The 6,709-nt window shown below is 38.2% G+C and overlaps 1 pseudogene; it reads right to left on the reverse strand.

The window, feature by feature from the left end:
* Positions 1–1,807: 1,807 nt before the first annotated feature.
* On the reverse strand, positions 1,808–2,329 carry LOC136317843 (DNA-directed RNA polymerases I and III subunit RPAC2-like; annotated as a pseudogene).
* Positions 2,330–6,709: the final 4,380 nt, after the last annotated feature.

The raw sequence follows: 6,709 nt of genomic DNA on the forward strand, positions 1-6,709 counted from the left end.
TCTCTCTCTTCCCCTCCCGCAGCCGAGGCTCCATTGAAGCAAAGATGGCCGGGGCGCTGGGGATGGCTCCTTGGCCTCTGCCCCAGGCGCTAGAGTGGCTCTGGTCCCGGCAGAGCGACGCCCCAGAGGGGCAGAGCATCGCCCCCTGGTGGGCGTGCCGGGTGGATCCCGGTGGGGCGCATGCGGGAGTCTTACTGTCTCTCCGGTTTCTAGCTTCAAAAAAATACAAAAAAAAAATTATCTTGAATTTTAGAGAGAGAGAGAGCGCGCGAAAGGGAGAGTGAGACGCATCAATTTGTTGTTCCACGTATTTATGCATTAATTGTTTAATTCATCTATTGCATTGACCTGGGATCAGATCTGCAACCCTAATATAACAGGGTGATGTGCTAACCAGCTGAGCTACCCCACCAATTTAAAGACATTTTCTTTCCCCTTTGCCTTTTATCTTTCATTCTAGCTTTAGAAAAATTCCATTCCATTGTGCTATCCTCCTTTTTTCATTATGTGATATTATTGATTATTTTCTAAATGTTTTAATGATTGCCTGCTTGGCGGTCATGTTCTGATATTTCACCATTTTATAACTTACAGTTTATTATGGATTTAAAAAAAAGATTCAGTCTGAACATGCATTTCCTTCATCTTCTTGTATAACTTTTTTTGATAACTTTCTCTATTCCCTTTTAATGATTGTGTTTATTAGAATGAGTACCATTTACTTGGATATTTGACCTAAATAAATCCTCTGATTTCCTCTTGTTTTCTCCTTAGTATTTATTTTTTTCACTCTGTTTGCCAGGAGACTACCCATAGTGTAGCTTTTATTGTCTTTATTGTGCTATTTATTTCAGTTCTATTTTAATTTGCAAGAGTTCTTTATTTTTCTCTAATCATCCTTTTTTTATATTATTCTGGTCATGTTTAGAAGATATAGTGCCTTGCTTTATCCCTCTGATTACATTAATTGTTTTACTTTGATGTTTTCTTCTGACAGTTCCCCATACTCCTCTGTTTCCTCCAGTTTTTACTTTTATATTTTAAATAGAAATTATTTTAATATTTTATGTTTTTATTTTTATTTACTTCTGTGAAATGCATGCACCACATATTTAATGTGCTTCAGCTCTTTCTTCATATTTAAAATTCTACTGAAATTTTTGTGGATATGAAGGTAATTTTATCACAGATTTATCTGGCAGTGAGGAAGGATTTTAATGATGATAACCCCCAAAAGAGTATCTGTAGCACTTTTCCCTGGGGCTGATCAGTGTATACAGTGAAAACATAAATCAGTTTGTGTAACTCCCATGCTTAAACTACTCCAAGAACATCCCATAATGCATAGGATGGAAGTCAGACTTCATGTCAGGACACTTAAAGCCCTAGATGATGTAACTTCTGTCTGTCTCTTAAACTACATTTCATATCACACATCAGTCTGTACTTTAGTGCTCCTAGCTTCCTTTAATCCTGGAAAAGCCATGTTTTGGCCACAAGGGCTTTGTTTTGATATTTTTAATATCCAAAATACTATTGTAGATATTTATGGCAGATGAGGGGAACAGTAGTCAAATATAGCATTCTGAGTTTTTTGCCATTATTGTTTTTTAGTTTAGTTTCAAGAGGGAATTTATTAGAAGAATACAAAGGTTCTTGCAGGGATTCTAACAGCTGTAGTGGGTTCATAGCTAGAATCACACCTGTCTGAAGGACAGAACATGTTGTAATCACAAACTCCTAGGTTTTGCCAGGTCACAAAGAGGATATCCTAGAGGATGTTCCTCGCTGTATAGTGCACAAGTGACTAGAATATAGATTCATTTCTGCTCACTTTTTTGTCCTCATAGTTCTTTCTGCTGGCCTCACACTTGTCAAGCACATGTTGGCAAAGATTCAGGCCTTTTTGAAATGGCTCAACAGCTGGAAGAGCACCTTGAGTATGCACAAGTTCATTTTCCTCTGAGGGATAAGTTGTAGTGTAACCATAAAATTCCACTTCTGGGTTCTTCATGATCATGTGACAAAGAGAATTTCCTAGAGTATGGTTCTCTTTGCGCAAAACAAATACCACACAGTGTCTCTCAGTTCCAGCTGCTTGAGGCATTTACAGGGCTGTCTTCCTCTCACCTTCAGCCATTGAGTTCTTCAATCCAGATATTTTTCTCTCCAGCTCCTAGTCTTCTACCACGGGGGCATCTTCTGGGATCCTCAGGCAGTACTGGTGGATGGAGTGCTCTTCCTCAGATGGAAGAAACATCCCAGCAAAGCGGAAGCCTGAGTGGAGTTTAATGATACCACAGTATGATGGTAATTTCTTCATGAGCATAATCCTCTTATTTTTCAAGCATAGCCCACCTTTTTAACAGAGGAAGATAACCAGGAGAGCATGGCATAATGGAAGTGAAAAAAGGTGAAGTGTTTTTAAGAATGTCAAATGCTACTAAAAGGATAAAGAAAATGAGGAATCACAGTTGGCCACTGGATTTAGCAAAGCATAAATCACAGGAGATTCTTCCAAGGAGATCTTGGAAAGAATAAGAGGTTAACATATGACTGAATGATTTCCAGGAAGAAAGGGGAAAGAGAAAATAGAAATAATATACTCAACCTTTCACCTTATATCAGTACAACAAATTTTGAGCAAATAATTTGTTCACATCTTGAAATACTTTAAGGAATCCCACCAGCCATAGATTTTGAATTGGCATGGTTAAACTCTGTTTTCAAATGAAGACATTGAATTCTAGAATCAACTTGTTTTCACCTTTCACTTTCCCCAAGGCAGCCTTAGTTCTTCCTTTCTCTCTGCTACCTAAATGCTTTATATGGACCTTATCTCTGAGTTTCCCTTTTGTTTGTAACTATCTTGAATACCAATTCCTAGTACTATGTCTGGGACATAATAGTTTCATAAGAAATACTTTTTCATTATAATATAATCAAGGAATTTAACCAGTTAGTGTTACAGGAGTAATACAGGCCTTCAGAAATTATATCACAACATTGTTATTTGCACCTTGGTTCAATATGGCCAAGGAGATCAATTTTTGATGCCCTCACACAGGATTTGGAGCCTATATACTAAAGCTCTAACCTCACTAAAATATCAAGCCTTCCCTAATCCCACCCACATAACTTTCAATTTATATGTATGCCTTGGTACCTGTGGAGATCTACCATAGCTGCAAATTGAGATTCAAACATGTCTTGAAATATCTGGAACACCAATGCAGATACACTAGATGAGATGATTTATAGTGAGTAACGTATTTTTGGGTCTGTTAATTTTGCTGTTATAATTATAAGAGGAGGGTGTGTCCTGTAGATACAGGAAAAGGGAATGGAGCAGTATTAGGGCAAAATAGTGTGTGCTCCATTTAGATCCATGAAGTGATCTGATTATGAGCCCTTTGGAGAAATAAGTTTCAGGCAGAAGCTGAAGGAGACACCTTCATAAAGGACACTGAACAATAAGGGGCATAAGATGGTAACATAGCAACCCAGAATGCAGACACCTAGGTATTGTTTTCTGATTCTGTATGACACAGAGCTCTACTGGAGAACCCTGGGAGTCTACTGCAGTGAAGATGAGGCTAAATAGATCAATGGTGAGTCAGTAATGAAAGTTTGACTCTTGTGATTGAATAACTAACTGGTAGACACAGGAATACTTAACATGTTGGGTAATGAACAAGATCACCAGAAGCTATTATTTAATTTGTGAATGCATGTGTTACAGTATTTAATGACTCTCTTAAATAAGTTAATTTAATTGCATTTTATTTTGATGGAACATATGTAGGTGGGGACAAGAAATATTAAAAATTGAGTCCTTATTCTTAATGTTGTACTACTTACATCATTGCACCAGATGGAGGACAAGAATTTGATTATGTTTCTCTCTCTCTCTCTCTCTCTCTCTCTCTCTCTCTCTCAGTGTGTGTGTGTGTGTGTCCCATCTATGATTTTACTTTTACCAAATTAATCTGATTTACCTGAAAGAGTTAATAGCTTGTTTGTCGAAAAATCCACTTAGCCTTTCCCCAGGCACAAAATGTTGCCTAGTCACTAATAAAACCAAGAGAGAGAAATTCTCGAACATCCAGAGAACAATGAAATCATGCAAAATAAATGTAGTGGAATCATTTACAGTAAATCATGCTGGGCAAAGTTGATTTTTTTGACAGATTATAAAATTAGTGGATGGAGGGAGAATTATGGATAATAAATGTCTGAGTTTCAGTAAGGTGGTTGATATAGTGGTACAAATAAGTGTCTAAAAATTGTCAAATAAGTTTTGATAAGAACACAATAAAATGGATTAAAAACAAACTAGGAGATCATAAATGTGGAGAATGACAGATGAGAGTAAGACCTTTGAAGCACCAGAAAATGATTCTTGGCTCTATTAAATGGATTTCTGACTATTATTACAGGGCAAATAGGGCTTGAATTAGATTGGCAGATTATATCAATTTGGAAGGTGCTGTGAAAACCAGTTTGGAAAGAGGGTGATATAACTGGTTGTAAATAAGTTAAGTCTGTGGGCAGAAAAGAACAAATGAGATTCAATTTGTATAAAAGCAAGCAGGAAAAATATGACTAAGCAGCTGTATAACAATACCATTTCTTGCTAATAAAAGTGATAGCAGAACATTTTACAATATATAGCATGCCTGGTAAATGCTTATTTTTATGAGTTTATTCTGTAGCAAGCCAAGAGAACAGACTACTTTGCTGGAATAAGGTTGATCATCCAAGTGAAGTCGTTGAGTTCTCCTCAGCTGCATGCTAGAGTCAGTGTGTTTGCCAGATGGGCCAGCTGCATTGCTTGTTTCCATCTCCATCTGGTTCCTTCTGATAGTTGGAGCTTTTCTGCATGTTAGAAACCAGGCAGCAAATATTTCTTATTAGTGTTGCAACATGTCCATAATACTCTCTGATGTTCAGTCAGAGGCTACATTTAAGTTGTATCCTAGTATATACTCCACATATTGTCACCTCAATGTAATTTTTATTATCTATCAAATATGATTTCATGAGAATAACTGTACAACTTCTATCTACCCCATATAGTCTAAAGGAAAAAGGAGCAAAGAGAACTCCAGTTTGTGGTTTGGTGGGCCACAGGTGTTATAGGTAAGAGAGTGCTGTTAGGGACAGATGCAAAATTTTCTCCAAGTAATAAAACCACATAATTTTTCTCCAATTTAAAAAATCTTGAATTCAAGTAAGAAAACAACTTGTTAATATATGTGTCCAAAAACAAAAAGTAATGAGATATGTAACTTAGGTTGTTAGTCACTCAAGATGTGAGTGCATGACTCTATAAACATAAAGTATGAATGGAAATGAACAAGGGAACTTTTCTTTCATGCATAGCTAAAATGTGGTGGTTTCATTATCCCCAAACACTGATGTTAGCTTCTTTATAGCCTTAGTAATTGCTGCATAATAGCAATTAGGACTCAGCACATCTCCTTATGCCTAATTTGCATACAATAAAATATTATTCAAATAATTAATTTTTTAAACCTCTCAATTCCTTCCTTCTCTTTGAAAGTACCTCATTTTTAGGTCTTTGAATATCAACTGAAGTCAGATAACAAAGGTTATAAAAATCCTTAGTAAGACAGTAGATGTATTAAAGAGCTCCATTAGAATTGGGTGGCAGGGGAGAAGTGTAAGTCAGAGGTACTTACACTGAGAAAACCAAGTCATCTCATCCTAAATATGCAAGAGAGTGAGCCCCCCCCCCCCAAACTAAGAAAAACTTGTGAAATGAAAACTTGTTTCAACTGTGGGCCTATTGTGACTTATAAGAGGTTCATTATGATGATAAAACTAAAAGCATTTTGTAAAGCCAGTAGCCGTGGCCACCATCACAGCCACCTGGCTCGTGCAGGTTTCCATTTGATTCAGACAGACAGTAATGAAACAATGGAGCCAAGAACTGGTGGGCCATTATCTTTAATCCTAGCTTGCACTCGGCGGGTGAGAAAATACACACAGTGGGAAAACACTTCCCTTTCCATTCAGGGCTCCCAAAGCCACTGACTCATCTGAATATTCTTACAATCAAAGGTTTCTACCATACCAGCCTTATTCACCTCTGTTCCCCATCTCCTTCTCTCTGCACAAACTCTGCACAAACTGGCTTTTCCTTCAGCACTCAGCCATCTTGTCTGCCTCTCTTCTGCAATGCTAATGTCAGAAACTAAGAGCCATTGAGCCCCTAGTCTGCCTCATTTAATAGTGTAGAAAGTTAAAGCCTTTAAGCCAATATACAAATAAAGAAGTCTCAAATACAAAGCCACTTATCTGAAACATAAATGGAATTCCTCATAAGAATGCACCACCCACTATCATGCAATAGTCAAGGGTGTGGGGAAAAGCTCAGCTTTGAGAAAATCTTAGTATTAAAAGGGTGGGAGCCGCTGGCTGGTTGGCTCAGTGGTAGAGCATCGGCCTGGCATGCAGAAGTCCTGGGTTCAATTCCCAGCCAGGGCACATAGGAGAAGCGCCCATCTGTTTCTCCACCGCTCTTTCTCTCCTTCCTTTCTGTCTCTCTCTTCCCCTCTCGCAGCCAAGGCTCCATTGGAGCAAAGTTGGCCTGGGTGCTGAGGATGGCTCCATGGCCTCTGCCTCAGGTGCTAGAATGGCTCTGGTTGCAACAGAGTGATGCCGCAGATGGGCAGAGCATCGC

The sequence above is a fragment of the Saccopteryx bilineata genome, chromosome X, assembly GCF_036850765.1.
Source record: "Saccopteryx bilineata isolate mSacBil1 chromosome X, mSacBil1_pri_phased_curated, whole genome shotgun sequence".
Classification (NCBI taxonomy): Eukaryota; Metazoa; Chordata; class Mammalia; order Chiroptera; family Emballonuridae; genus Saccopteryx; species Saccopteryx bilineata.